Here is a 16,177-nt window from a genome sequence, read left to right on the forward strand (position 1 = left end):
CTGCTGTCGCAGATGCAGAGATCTCACCCCGTCTGCCTCTGCATTTTATGACAGGTAAACTGCCAGCCAGACATAGCCCTAGTTCCATAGTGCCCTTAAATAAACCAGTGGCTAACAGGGCATCAGGTAGCTGTGGAAGCCAAGAGCAAAAACTCCAGGAGCTGTTTTGTTTAGGTGCTGGGAGCATGTGAACGAGAAACAGCTCTAAGCACTGACTATCGCTAAATGAAGTTGCTTTCCCAGCCTCTTTGAACTCCTGTGATCTATGTAGTATTCATGTATTTGTTTGGATTCCTGCTTGCATCTACCACATGGCTCCCAGCCCCACAGTATTTGGGCCCTTTGCCATTCACAGATACAAGTATGGGACGTTTTCACCCCAAGGATCTCTGGCACCTGGTTCAGTAATACTGCTGCATGTCATCTGGGCTGTGCGTTCAGCCTAATTGACTATTAAAACTAGCAAGTGTGTGCATTGCCCCCCTGCTATGTTAAATAAAGCACCTGAGTGAAGCACTTACACCGGTAAGAAGTGCTGTTAGCACAGTGTTTTGTGCCTGAAACACCCCCTGCCTCATGGGCCTTTTTGTCACTCCCTCTTAATGATTCTTCTTGCTGGTGCCACAATATTTTCCACTCACAGCAGTTTATTTCTTGATAATTGCACTGTTCAGCACTCGCTGCATTCATTCCGTAACATGAATCACGTCTTCCCAATGGCAGCCTAGGGAGAGGGTAGGGCATAGAAAACCAGAAGGTGAGTTCGTCTCCGCTCTGGGATTTCTTTGCAGGGAAGGATGGAAGGATGTTCCAGTGGTTAGGACACTGGATTGGGACTCAGAAAATCTGCATTTAATTCCTGGCTTTGCCACAGACTCTCTGAGTATGGCTATTCTGGAGAGTTTGCAGTGGCACAGCTGCACCGATACAGCTTCACTGCTGTAAACTCTCTAGTGTATCTGCTTTAAACCGACAGCGGAGAACTCTCCTGTTGACTTAATTAATCCATCCCCAACGAGCGGCGGTAGCCATGTCGGTGAGAGAAGCTCTCACCTCAACTGGGAACAATGGGGTAAAGTGCATAGAGGGACCAACTCACAGCACCTCTATAGCGTTATCTGGTTAGCCACGAACAGAACAGAGGGTGCTGCTCTGCTTTCAGCCATGATGTCGGTCTGTTGAAAACCAGGACAAGCACTGGACGGGGCCAGTCATTTAAGTCGGGACTTCGAAGGAGTTTCTGAAACTGAGTGTGATTTGGGTACCTAACACCCTTAGCCTTTGAACATCCCAGCCCTCATATGGGAGGTATCAGGCTTTGTATTAAAAATAAAGGAAGGTAGAGATTCAGTGGTACTTTCCTATAAATGACCTTTACCACTAGAACTACATGCTATTGCAATTTGCAAATAGATGGTCAGTGAATAAGAAGCTCTTTCTTTCATTATGGATCTGCTGCCCACACGATGTGGGCTTTGGTTTCCAGTAGCAGGTAGGAATTTATTGACCCAAACTGCTGTTTTTGGTCAGAAAATGTAAATTTATCAAAACAAAAACTGTTTGTGAGAAAGGCAGTTCAAGAAAAACCCTCAATTCAAATGATTTTAAAGTTTTGAAATTGTTGAAACGTCCTGTTTCAGTGTTTTCTGAACAAAATGATTTGTTTTTCTTGAATCAACTAACATTTTGAAACAGAAGTTAACTGACACTAAAGATTTAGAAATAAAAACGTCAACAGTGAAATGAAATGTTTTGAAATTGAAACAACATTTTGATTGGCCTGATCTGATTTTTTTTTTCCTTCAGAATATTTTGAGATTTTCACCTTTTCATCCCATTTCGGAACAGGGGAAAATTTCGGCTCTCAAGAACTCATGCGGACTGGGAAGATAAGAAGACCCAATGGCTAGAAGGTAAATTGAGACAAATTTAGTCTGGAAATAAGGTGTACATTTTTAAGAGTGAGGGTAATTATTGGAGCAGTTTACCAAGAGTCGTGGGGGATTCCCCATCACTGACTATTTAAAAATCAAGACTGAATTTTTTTTCTAAAAGATCTGCTAAAGTTCAACCAGGAATTTTTTCAGGGCAGGTCTCTGGCCTGTGTGATACAGAAGGTCTGATTAAGTGATCACAATGGTCCCTTCTGGCCTTGCAATCTATGAATCTAAGAAGACCATTTCCCCCTCAGATCTAATTTCCAGGTTCTCCAAGATGGCATCTTGTCCCATCCCAGAAATCACTTTCAGCATGTTTTTTAAACCCCACCTCCACTGCGGGAACGGGAGAAGTGCACTGAAAGTCGTTGCATGCGCAGAACAGCAGCTCTGGCTGTGAGAGTCACACCTGAGTGAGCCACAGAATCAGCAATTTGGGGTGTTAATCAATATAGTTTACTCCAGCCTTCCTCCCTTTCAAGTGAACAGCACGTCACTCTCACAACCCACCTGCATTTCAGAAAGACAGAGATTTGACTCCGGCCTGACAGCTGGAGTATTGACACCAGTTTATGCGTCTCTAAGAATATGTGCGGAGAGAGGTTCTAGGGCGTTACACGGGGAATTAAGAATCTTCCTTAGCTGCAGCCATCCCAAATCCAGCTGCTCTAGGGGTGTGACTACACTGTAGCTGGGAATGAGCCTCCCAGCCTGGGTGGCAGCATTTAGGGCAGGCTAGCATGCTACAAATAGCCGTGTGGATGTGGCGGCTCAGACTGCAGCTCGGGTTCTAATATCCACCTGACCCCCCTATGTTTGAGAGCTCGAGCTGCAATGCCAGCAGTGAAGGGGTTAAGGAGAATCGATGAGCCCAGCTAGCCCCGCCCCGCTATACCTGCAGCCAATGCTAAGCTGGGAGGGGGAATAAAAGGAGACAGTCTGGCTCAGTTGAGGGCTGACTGGCCAGGAAGGATGGATCTCGGCCTCACTGCCTGAAAGGAGCTTTGCCTGCAGAGTTAAGGAGAGATGGGCCTGCTAACCAGAGCAGCTACCGGGGAGGAGTAGCTAGACACCGGCGAGCGAGGGACGTTTGTGAACCAAGCTGGAAGAAAAGGGCAGAGACACCTCAGGAGAAGGCTGGTGCGCAGCCCAGTACTGAACTGGGTTTGCTTTTTGTTTTAGAACATTTTGGGCCTCAGGTCCTTCAACCACCTTCCACCCAGGAGAGGATGGGACTGAAGAGACAATTAGCCAGTGAGCTGTAGTCAGCTTCGGTAGACACTGGAAACAGAGACTTGTTCACCCTCCCGCCCCCAGGGAGACCCAGGGTTGCAACAGGGCACTTGGAAGGTCCACAAGGGGCGACTGTTTCAGCCAGATCACTACAGATATTACACTTCATGCTTCAGGGTTTAAAACAATCTGCAATCATTAGGGACCAGGATGAGACCTAACGTGGTGAGCAGATTATCCCACAGCTGTTACAACTTCCTCTAAAACATCTGGTGCTGGCCACTATCCACCATGGGATACTGGTCTAGAGGAACCTTGGTTCTGATCCGTAAGCCTGTGGGCTTGTGTCGGGTGTTGTCCAAAGATCCAGTTGTTCCTCAATACTGTTGTGCATTGCTCAGGCGCGGGACTCCACACGACCAGAACTGAGCGATTAATTTATTAAAATCATTCAACCTCCTTTTCCGTTTGACTTCTCTGTGAGCTGTTTAAAGGATTCTGGAATGTATTCATTTGCGTTCATCCACTGGATAATTTCTGCACATAATTTTTGATCTGTACTTGTTTTGTTTTTTTGAAATCCAAATCTTTGACAATGTCCTCCCTTCCCCCTCTCTTTTAACTGGCTGTGGAGTGGGTTGAAATTTTAAATAATTATGTCCTCAAAATAATGGGGGGAACTGGAAAGAGGGGTTAGATTTTCTTTAATTCCCCTCACTATACATTTTTATCAGATCTTGTCTGTAGATTGTTTGTTCTAAATATTTGATACCCAGTAATTGAGCCATATTGTTCAGTTTTGATTGGATATAGTATTGTTTTTGTTCTCTGGTTGGATGAGTACATCTCTTACAATCAAGCTTCCCTCTATGTTTATCCAGTGGGCAGCACCATGTGTCCTGGCCATGACTGGCTCTGCTAACCACTTCTGGTTTGTTTTTTTTAAAGAGAAGAAGATGAAGATTCATAAGTTCAAATATTTCCTTTTCAGTTCTGTCGTCTGTTCATTTAAAATCTGATCTGTCTGTGAAAGCTCATTTTCTAAAACTATTTGCCAAAGCAGACAATTCACGAGGGATGTGAAGCAAGTTAATTTTGTTTGTTTGCGTGAATACGTGTGAAAATGTTTCGGAAGGTGTTTGCCTAGAACCACATATGACTCATGTTTGCTCTGAAGCCTCTTTTAATAGATCCTTTCTGGTCAGATGAATGAATGCCAATCAGCCCGAGACTCTTGTGTTTGCTTTTTAGGTTGGCTGCTAGTTCCCTGCATTTGAGATTAAAAGTAAACACAGGACCCAGTGTTTTTTGTCTCAATATGAGTGAATAAAAATGGTGACACAGAGCAGGTATGATGCTCTGCAAATTCCTCCCCCCCATGCAGATCTGCCAATGCTCTTCAACCCTGATTTCTAATGTTCTTTGGTAATCTAATCATTACCCGCACTCAGCTCTGCCACTGCACTTTCCTCTTTATTTTGCAATGCCCTCATCCTGTTCTATACATGTCTCATCAAAGAAATGTAAGGCTGGCAGGGACCTCAAGAGGTCCTCCGCTCCATCTGACCATGCAGAGGCAGGATGGAGTTGAGAACACCTGTTATGTAAATAGAAGAAGGAATTATTCCTGGCTCCAAGCGTGTCCCTTCATATATCTTCCCGTAGGCTGGACATTTGGCCACAGAAAAACTAGTTGTGAAATAGAAAATGTTGTTTTTCACCTGCTAAGGATCTGGCCTGTTTGTTCTTTGTTCTTCTCGGAGTCGACAGTCCTTCATTCCTGATTTGTAGCTCTCCATTAAAATTACCAGCCATTGTCTGATCTGCCCCAGACCCCAATTCAAGAACGCATCCTTAGTCTGGAAGGGTGCTTACACATGCGCTTAACTCTGACTCTTCCTGAGGCCCCAGGATGGAGTCCCTGGCCATGGTGCATCACAGGAGATGTGGTATGGGTGATAGAGGAGACTAGGGTCATGGGACAGTTGAACCCTGGCTCTCAGGAGGCACCCTGGCAGCATTTCTCAACTGACATTTTGTAAGTTTTCAACCAAAGGATGAAAGCGTTTGGTTCAGGTTTTGGATGAGAAGCTGACGTTTTCTGCAGAAGGAGGACTCTTCTCCCGAACAATGATGATGTTGACAAAAACTCAGTTTTCCATCGAAAAGCTATTTGGTTGTCCTCATGCACCAAAATCTGGACATGAATTTTGGAACGGGGCACAGCCCTGCTTGGAGTGTGTGCTGTCTATCTAAGGTACTTCTACGACCCCCCCCCCATAGTCACAAATGTATTTATCCTCTGAACACTCCTCTGTGGTAGGAAAGGACTCTTCCCCCCCCACCTTACAGCCCACAGAGATGGAGACTTGCCCATGGCTGAACAGGAAGACTAGGTGGAGAAGGGATTTGTGCCAAATGCTAGGCTAGTGCTCTAACCACTGGACCATTCTTCCTCTCTGGCTTTATTCATCCCATGGAGGGAACAGCTTAACCCATTACACAATGCGTTCCTCTGGTTCTGACTCCTGCTGTGATACAAGAGAAGGCCTTCTCCAGTAGAATTACTGATACCAGGCCTGTCTTTGCTCCCACTGAAGTCCTCGGTGTTTTGATCTGACCCTTCCCATGTGAAGCAGAAATATATAGGCATCTGGATCTCGGTCAGGCATTCAGTAGATTGCTACTTATTGTGCTTCAAGTGAAACTGGCTGGAGAATGCCAGAGCACAGACTGCAAGAGGGAACAGAGAGTAACCTTAACAGGCTGGTTAATCATTAATACGCTGTTGGGAACCGTATTATTGTGTATTGCCGTTATCAATCTAGAGCAAGGTGTAAATTCAACAGATCCATTTCCTGGTGACATCCACGCCGCAGAGGCTGGGGAATGAAAATGCCCATGCAGTGCAGTGCAACAGTAAGGGCGCAATTAACCCCCTCCCCTTTCCCTTCTGCACCCTGGGAGAGATCTTCCCCATCTGACTACAGCAGAGAGGCAGCCTGTGAAGCAATGAGGCATCCAATAGCGGAATTACTGCGAGATGCAATGCGACAGGAGGTGCCATGTTAGATCACATAATTCCACAGCGCATGGGCCCTGTGTGACTCACCAAGGATGCAACAAAACCCTCATTAAGAAAGTGAATTGAAAAGGTGGAGCGCGTCCCACCCCTCCACCCTGGCCCCCGTGATGATAGTATTACAGGGTCAGGAGCAGCCGACTGACTATTCCCCTGGCTTCACATGTCTGGTTTACTTCACAGCTGTGTCCTGAGAGCCATTAATTATGAAGGCACATCTAGTTACAGCAAGGGAGGCAAAGCATCTGAGGACTAATCTAGCCAGTGTTTTAGGATGGGATTTTCCAAGAAGACTGAGGTAGTTAGGCACCCAACTCTCATTGACTTCCAAGGGGAGTTGGGCACCTCACTTGTTTTAGATTCTTTGAAAATCCCAGCCCTGATCTCTCTCTTCTATATACTGGGAGTGTAAAATTGGAATTTTGTTCCTTAGAATCCATCTGTTCCTGCTGCTCATTTCCCCATTTGGAACCATCACCCTTTGTTGGTGACATCATAGTTATCTCCAGGGCAACCACTCCCCATCACCCGTTGCTTGGTAGGGTATCTGAAATAAATGCTAACAGAAAAGCCCTGCTATACGCTGCTTGTTTGCTATGTTTTTTCCAAGTGGTTGCAAACACGTCTCGCCTCCTTCCAGGCTAAGATGGAGCGAGAGCACTGCAGTGTCTGTACTCTCTTGTGGCTGTCCCATTCAGTGTTTCTGGTAAGGAGGAGCTAAGCTAGCCGTCTCCCAGAGGACTGCGTCAGCTCTCAGTCTAGCTAATTAGGATCCAAAGTCCAATGACAGTACATGTGCAGACCGTAACCTAACAACAGTCTGTTTCCGGGTTCCCAGCCTATTGCCGAAGGCCCCTGGGCAGCACACAGCAAACTGCTTCAGGCTGATGCTTCCATGGGGAAAGTACAAACTTGTGAATCTGAAAGCTACCTGTCCTTTTGGCACGAAGGCTTTTTGTAACCAGCCGTGTCACTGTGATTGGCTCAGGGACCTCTCATCTAGACAAGATCACACCAGCAGCACTTCTTAATCTGAGCTGGAAGTTAACAGAGGCAACATATTTACTACAGTGCCAGTAAGCCCGTAGTCTGTGAGAAAGAGGAATAGCAGGCCTCAGAGAATAGCATGCCCTAGTGGACAGAGCACTAGACTGAGAGTCAGGCGACCAGGATTCTAATCCTCCCCCGAGTCATTTTGTGTCTCTTTCTATTTCCTTTGTCTCTCTGGTCTATTTAGAGTGTAAGCTCTTGAGGGCAGGGACTGTCTCATAGTATGTGTTGTACAGTGGCTGGAACAATGGGGCCCTGATCTCAGTTTGGGGCTACCATAATAAAGAGAACCATAATGAATATTATTCATAACTAATAATTGGGACTGGCTTTAGTTATGAAACATGTATTGTTCCCTTATCCATTTTATTCCAAAAACTCATTAACAGCGCTCTATATATTCATGAATGTTTCCATCCCATTACGCTTGCGAGCATATACTCTTTCAGATTGAAATGTCATAAAGACCAGTAATGTTTTTAATTATTGAATGCTGGCTATGGGTAATTTTGGAGATAAAGGTTGGGGAATTAAGGCAGAAATTAACCTCTGATGCCCTGACCCAGCTGTCTTCATTGGCTGTTTTATTCATCATCAGCATAAATAACAAACGTGGCACGGTTTGCTATTTGCTGAGGGTGACTCCAGCGTAGAAGCCCAAATATAAGCACTGGGGGACATTGGTGAACTGCTAAACTCCAAGCAGGAGACCTTTATGTTTCATGAAAGCAGATGAGAAAGTGGATTAAAGCAATGTGGTAAGCATGTGTTCCGCTTCACACACCTTATGACAGTCCTGGCTCCCTGCATCTTCTTGTTGGTGCTCACAATCCTGACAAATAAATATCATGGGCCAGTTCCCATGATTTGGATTTTTTCCAGTGAAATCCAGGGATGGATTTATCTGCTGATAGCCATAGGAACTGTCCCATGATCTCCTAACTTTACGTACAGCTATTTAGCACTGCAAAATGACTGGTGAGTTTCTTATTTTGCCTACATTTCCTTGGTCTGGAAAACGCTAAGACAAAGGTTTACAGCAGAGAGGAGAAAAAGATTTTTGAGAAGTTTAGACAGTGAGTCATATTCCCGGATGGTGTAAATCAGCCTAGCTTTATTGGACTCTTAGCCCTGGGTGTCTCTGCTGAGAATTCCAGTAGTGGGGACAGTTGTGGATATTTATTCCTTAGTAACTGGAGTGAGTCTCCATAGAATTTCACGTCACCCCAAACTGACCCAAGATGGGAGTAATTTGGAACTAGTGACCTAAAAGTTAAAGTCCTTATATGTGATTAACCAAACGCTGAGTCACACTGAACCTCAGGTCTCCTGTTTAGCTGCCATCAGTACCCTTCGGTTCACAGGCTCCAGGCTAATTTGTGTGAGCACATCTCCTTAAGCCTCTCTTTGTTTTGGCCCAGGGGCTTTCTGTCCATGTTTGTTGTGAAGAAGCTTGGGACATCTGTCCAACGTCACATGTGTTGCAGTGATGGATTTCTTTAAAGCTACCACTTTTATATTTAGGGAAGGTAGCAAGCACAGGACTGGAGCTTGGCAAAGTGCGTTGACTGTGCTGTGGGAAACGCAACAGTTTTGTTTGACTCGATTGAAGCAATGGGAGAATAACTTTCTTCTTAGCATCTGTCTGTGTAGATTCTTAATTGTCAGTGGGAAGAATTGTCTGCAGAAAAGTGAAGAATAGCTCCTGGATACAAAGAACAAGGAATTCACAGATAAATGGAAGTCTGACAGGGGCAAATGTTCTGTTTCAACCCTAATCATTACTCATCAATGTGGCATAGGCTATATTATCCACAAGCAATACATCTTGTAAGTGAAAAGGGACAGTGTGGTGTTCTATAAAACATTTTTGCTTTTTCCTGCAGCAAATTTTGATGGGAACAAAAAAAATTCCAGGAGAAAATGTTGATTTCTTATTGAATGGTTGGAAACCAGAAAACCAAAAATCCCATTGCTGACAACTGAAAAAAATCACCTAAGAACTGACAAAGAGCAAAAATAATTAGGCTGAAAAATTGTTCTTTGGATTTTCAGTTTTCTGATGAAATATTACTTTTTTTTTTTTTTTTTTTTTTTTTGAGGGAAGCAGAAACTTTCTTTAAATTTTATTTGGTCACAAGCCCAATTTTCTGTGGGAAAATATGATTTGACAGAAAATTTCGAACAGCCCTCGTAGTTACAACCCTTCAGAGCCAACATTATGATCAAATGTTTCAAAAAGCCGTTGGAAATAATAGAAATTCCTCTAACATCCCAGATGTGCCGCATATGGATGTTTCCTTCTCTGACAAGGACAGTTCAATTCTCTTAATTGGCACATATCCTGCTGGAAACAGACATGCCAAATGAACAATCATTGTGACTCTGGGGGGATGCTTTACACTGGGCAGTTTCTCTAATTTCACAAATTGTTTTAAATATAAAGCATAGAGGATGATGCAACCTTCTAGAGAACATGACAGTGACGTGAAAGAAGCTCATTTAGCTGCCATTAACTGAGCTGGGAAAATATTGATGTGAATGAAACCTACAAACGTTGGGCCAGATTCTCTTCTGGTTTAAATGGGCCTGTCTTTATTGAAGCCAGTGCAAGTACGCTGATTTGCACCTACTGAGGATCTGGCCCCACATCTTTATGGGCGTGGTCCAACATTCAGTGAAGCCAATGGGAATCTTTCCATTTACTAACTTTATCTCTATCAGTTACACCCGTCCCCTTGCCAGCATTCCCACAATAAATATTTTAAAGTAGTATTTTCAATCATTTTGTGAGCATTCATATCAGGGACAAAGGTTTTGACACTAAGTCTGTACAGCAGCTCAAATAGTTGACTGCCACCCCATATGCAACTGTAAATAAATAATACTGCTACTCCAATACATTATTTATTTGCATTTCAATAGGGCCTAGGCACCTGAGCTATGGACCAGGAACCCCTGGTGCAGAACTCTTCCTTAACATGGGGATTTTGATGTTGACTTTTTGATTTCCCTAAGCACTAAGCTAATTAAAAAGTTTAATTATTCCTATCAGTATGTAATTCAGAAACTGTAAATAAGGCGTTTACACATACTTACCACATTCATTTGTGAGCTGAAGAAGTATTTCTGTACAAGTGCAAACACATTTTGCCAGTCTCATTAACCCCAAGGAGAATACAAATGATTCAGCTGGATTCTTGTGCCATAGGAAAGAAGTGGTTTTTGCTGTTTAACAGCATGCATCTGATTTTAAATGGGGAACAGGAATGGCACCCTTACCATTATGGCTTTAAATGTAACAATACTTTCTGTAATTTTCATAAGCCGACATTTTCAAGCTTAGATGTCAAAAATTAGACTCCTAACTCAACATTTAGGCACTCAAATAAAAGTGGCCCGTTTGTGAATGGTGTAGGACATCTGTAGTTCCCACGAATAGCAATGAGATTTGTGAGAACTCCTGAAAATTGGGCCCTTTTTATTTTGGTCCCTATATAGGTAGTTAGGGATCCAGGTCTGAGAATGTTAGTAAGAGAAGAAAGTAGTCAAGGCACAATCTAGGACTTGGAAGACCTTGTTTCAGTTCCCTGCTCCACTACAGGTTTCCTGTGTCTTTGGATAAGTCATTTAGCCTCTCTGTGCCTCAGTTTCTCATCTTAAAATGGGGATAATAGTACCTCACAGGATAAGTACCTTAGAGACATGAGGTGCTCAGATACTGCAGAAATAGAGGCCAGATAAATACCTAAAATAGATCGAATGATAAATTCTGATTCTCATTAAAAATTCCAAGTATTTTGGGGATGAATAACTAATGCACGCTAGTAATTTAGATGGTGTGAGACATCAGTTAGAAACTGTGACTTTCTTGATACCAGATCTCAGTTCTAGCAGTCAAGGGAATGTAAACGCATTCACAATACTTAGCTGTTAGTTAAGAATTCCATTTTGTAACACTGATGACAGATGCTCTGAATCCTCTCTGTATAACTTATTTTGATTACACATCCCTGGTGATAGCAATTAGTCTTTTGAACTATACAGTAAAATAAAATACACAAATCTTTCAATGAAAAATATTGCCAACATATGCAAGCTCTGAAGCAGCGGTACGTGCAGTTGTGGGACTGAGATTTGGGATAAATGAAACCATACACAACAGATAAGGAGCTATGAATCAAAATTAATATTGCTTACAAAGCCCAGAAAATCACACTGGATTTCACTTATACAGCTAGTTCTGGACTGCATACTGATAAGCTGTCACTAAACAGTTTTACACAGATTCAGCATGTTCATTTAAACTTGAAATGTGACTTGATTCATGATTACTCTGGACTACCCAGGTCTCAACGTTGTGTCTTGTTATTGACCATCTTTGTTGCTACTTAGTTCTTTATTTTTTTTTTTTTTGTCCAAATGCTGCATAACACGCAAAGCTGCATTTACATTTTCTGAATGGACTAATCATGTCTCTCTGCTTTGATAAAGAACATGCTGCCACCCACATGGAAAGCATCGGAGAAGAGTAAACCAGAAATAAACCCATTCCCGGGGGATGGAGAGAAAAATACCCACAAAGATAATTGGGAGGGATGTACAAGCAGAGAAGTAACAGATCACTCAGGAATATCTTCAAAGAAATAATGAAGCTAAAAATATCCACATGAGGGACAGCAAGCGAAAACATGACTGAAGTCGAACAATTGACAGAGGAGTTAATGCTTATTAGCAATCATTTTAGATTGAATATTGGTTGGTTTTATAACAGCGTAAGGAGTGATGCCTTTTATGAAACTTAAACAATTGCCTTCCCTTTTCCATAGAATCTAGTTTGCAACACTCTGAATCAGAGTCAAATCAATCAAGCTCATTTGTGTGTTACTGAAGAATTAGCCAGAGCCACTATGGACACCAAAAGCTTTTCCAAGTAAGTTTCAGTGCACGGACCCCAGACAAATCACTCCAGTCCACACCCAAAGTCTCCAAACTTTTTGTCTTGAATTTGTTTAGAATCCAATCTCCCTCATCCTGTCATCTTCAACTTGTTTAAATGTTTGGTGCACAAAAAGTGAAAAGCAGATACCATTTTCAGATTTTGCAACACTGTTAATAAGAAATCAACGTACAGGGGCTGAAATCCACCCCTGTTCAGAGGGCCAATACAAGGTCTAGGCATGTTTCAATCTCACTTACACCTATGGGGCAGTGCCTAGAGAACTACTCATGCATTTGATGTTATGCACATGCTTAAATGCTTCGCTGTATGGGGGCCCAAGTGAGCAATGTTTCTCCATGGAGTTTAAAATACCAAGGTAGCTTGGTGAGGAGATGTGTCAGAGAGAGAAGGGTAGGGTTAACACTGGTGTGTGCAGGATAAAGCAAGCCCAGGCTCTGGCAGCTGTTTTGTACCAGGAAGCAAGGAGATTGGTTTCCAGGTGCTAGTCTCTATTTCTGCAAGGTTCATAAATAGGTTCCCATGTAGCTTAATAATATTCTAATCTCTCTCTTCCAGAGAAATGCTTCTCTTTTTCAACAGCTGAATGTTCCCTGTGTTGTGGAACCAACTGTTTCAAATTGGCTGCAATAGAGATTTCCCTATTAACACTTTTGGATGCCAGTGGAAGAAACTGAGAAAGCCTAGACATAAGTCAGTACATCTGGGTGTATCTAGATCCTCCACCCACAGTACCATCAGGGTTGTTATCTGAAGTAGAGAGACTGTTACCTGTCCAACAGAACTAAAAACTCCTTCCAATAGTATGAAGTTCCATGGCATGACCACCACATGTGAACAAAACGTTGAAGAATCAAAACTGAGGCATCCAAGACAATACCTCTTTCTGAGAGTAAGGTGCTGGTTGGTTCTTAAATGGAAAAGGATTAAAAAATGTATAGATGACATTTCAAGCTGTCTCTGAAATCAAAATATTTCAACCTCTTTAAAGGAAGGTTGAGGGTTTCAAATTTAAAATGGAGTTGGGAGATGAGTCTCAGCTTCTTTCATAGGAAGGTGAAAGTTAAAGAAGAGGAAAAACATGCTACACCTCACTTAATTTTCCTAGTATGTCTGTTTTATTAGAGAAAATAGAGGATCTGCTTCTCTGTTGCCCTGCACCCTATTTAATCATTTACACCTATGCAAATTGAGTGTAAAGTGCTGATTTGGTCGCATTTCACACCAATGGGCCATTATCATTTTAATTATTTCCTTAATAAAACCTATTCATACAGGCAAGAGCTTATCCTTATGATTGTGGTTTGTGGTCACTGTGCTGGCTCGTCATGTGGTCCTGGTGTCTCCCAAGTTTGAGAAAAGCACTAAACTGTAGCAACAGGAGCTGAATCCACGCTGGTGTACACAGAACCGGTAATGCAATTTGAAAAGAGGCTACACTTGGCTGAGGTGCAAATGGTTGCACGAGGTGCAGGGCAGTGGAGAATGAATCCTCTAATGACCAAACGGCCTAGTGGATTGAGGAGTAGCAGGGAGGGCATAGTTAGCCTGCAATTGCTTCCCAGGCATGATTCTTGGCTTGCTATCCGTGACAATGACCCACTGAAGCCAACTGCCAAGTGACTTGTTATCCTAGGCAGATGGGAAGTTAGGGTTGTGTCATGTTACAGCAAAGATGGAAAGGCTTCATCTTTAATTTTTTTTTACCTGCTTCCTTCCACATTCCTAGTGTATGAAGACTGAAGAGGAGGTGAGCTATGGTGCCTTCGTGATATCTCTGGGTGCCCGTGGAAGCTCCTTGTTGCTCTAATGAGTTACTGGAGATACTGGGCCCAATTCTATACTGATGTAACTCCCTTCACTTCAATGGGCTCACTCCTGATCGACACCGGTGTAAATGAGAGACGTGTCAAGACTTCTGGATGCTACCTGTGCCGGCAAATCAATGATTCCAAGAGACACCCTGGACCGAAGGCTTGGAAATCCTGCTGCCTCTGCTCGGAAAGTGAGGGCATGCATAGACTTGTTAGGGTTAGATTGTGGCTTTGGGTAAGGCCCTAACCAAAGCTGCATTATTGCAAGAGCCCTCCTGGGAGGCAGTGACTGGGGCAACCCTCTCCGTCACCGTTCCTCTCCTGCATCCTCCTTGTTCCCGGGCAATAATCATTCACTATTGGTCTATACCAGCAGGAGATTATGATCTCCCTCTGTGTGGGATCAGCTATTCCAATCAGTGAGCAAAGGGCAGGAGTCAAGGCTCCAGTCATCCCCTGCCTCCTTTCCCCACCCAGGGGACAGTAGGAAGATGAGGTTCCTGCCAAATGCATGTATGCCTAGGTAGCCCGTGTAAGGGGGCCAGAGATCCTTATTCCCTCTGACGGCTCTCTTGCACAGGCATCTAGTCCACATCACAATCCTGCTTTAACACTTATATTATAAATGACACTAAAGGGTAATACAAATAAAATGTGAGCTGTTGGTTTCCGTGTATATATTGACTACCTCTAAACTCTATGGACTATTAACCCAGAGTTGCTCAGATTTTGTGGTTGTTTATGTGAATCTGTTTTAAGCGTGAAGAAGAATTATCTGCTTTTTAGAAGGCATCAATGGTATTTTAAAAAAAAAGCTAACCACATATGAGGTCTTAAAACAACTGCTGAGCACAGAAAAGCTGCTCTGCATAAAGCCTCTGCATTCTTTGTTTAGTGGTAACATGTTGTCCTCATTATGGAACAATAGCTAAGATGTTGCAGTAATCTTTATGGTAAGAAAGGGATCATGGAGATTATCATCTGAGATACTTTATAGAACAATGTGGCATGTCATGCTGAAGGCATGTTGTGCATATACAAAGTGCATGTAGGCATAAAGAAGATAGTCTGACATTTCAGCTCATCTTCAGACATATCATGCAAATGGGATATCATGGCATGCCATGCGTTCTACTTGTGTGTGTGTGTGTGCGCATGCATATGTATAGGACACAGCGCGTAATGTCATGGAATCTTGTGATACATCACACAGGAAACTTTTAGATGTGTTAACTAACGTGGGAGTAGAAATGGAGATCTATAAGGATCATATAAAGAGAGATTGATTCCCATGAGAGGGATTCTGCCCAAACTTAAACCAGTGTAATTCCAATGATTTTAATGGAGTTATTCCTCCTGATTTTCACCAGTGTAACTTATGGGAGAATTAAAAACTCTGTAGCTCAGATATGCCTTTCACGACATGTCCAGTGCATGTGAGGGAAATACACTTTGTTCATAAAGGAACACAGGAGTAATTTAAGAAAAGTTTGTTTTAAAGGTGAACAGTTTTTGATTAGGACGCATGCAAAGTAAAGAATGCAGATTCAAAGATAGCAACATTTCCATATACATGAAAATGAAGCAGACAGAGTGGGAAAAGAATACACCACAGAAATAAACTAATCATATTTGGGTAATGCTATTCAGCAACTGCTTAAAGCACTTCTTCTTTTAGGGAAAGAGTGGTACTACAACTAGGTAGCCAACTTATTCTGAGTTGCTAGGAGCAACCCACAGAGATTTACTCTGGAAAGAATAAAAATACCAAAATATAAGCCTGCGCATTGTTAAGACCGTTGTGTGATTAAGGACTCGCACATCAAATGTGGAGCTGCTAAAAACATATTCAAATTCTTCCGCAGTGAACTGCACGTGTAACCTGTGTTGGCAGGGGCTAGTGTTATTTCTCAGTTGGTTGTTTATAACCACTGACTTTAAACCTTTTTTGCATGGACAGCGAAGCATGTTCTACATCCTAACATACGGGGAGTACTTTTGCTCCATATTACATCTTGATTAGCCTGACTGAATGAGCAAGTAGTAACCCATTTACATTCAGCAACCTGGAGAAAAGTGCTTTATCACAGGAATGCGGCAG

At 42.9% G+C, this 16,177-nt stretch overlaps 1 protein-coding gene and 1 long non-coding RNA gene across 2 annotated transcripts in view; one reads left to right on the forward strand and one right to left on the reverse strand.

The window, feature by feature from the left end:
* The window catches only part of DRD2 (dopamine receptor D2), a 54,359-nt gene that overhangs the window by 37,172 nt on the left and 1,010 nt on the right, over nucleotides 1-16,177 (reverse strand). The gene's annotated exons all lie outside the window — the stretch shown is intronic.
* Nucleotides 1,831-14,746, forward strand: LOC137162958 (uncharacterized). The gene is made up of 3 exons (XR_010922585.1): nucleotides 1,831-1,913; nucleotides 12,132-12,235; nucleotides 13,992-14,746. It is a non-coding gene; the product is annotated as an uncharacterized lncRNA (long non-coding RNA).

This window comes from Emydura macquarii, unplaced genomic scaffold (assembly GCF_026122565.2).
Source record: "Emydura macquarii macquarii isolate MOO-44397 ecotype Brisbane River unplaced genomic scaffold, CSIRO-AGI_Emac_v2 contig_312, whole genome shotgun sequence".
NCBI classification, from domain to species: domain Eukaryota; kingdom Metazoa; phylum Chordata; order Testudines; family Chelidae; genus Emydura; species Emydura macquarii.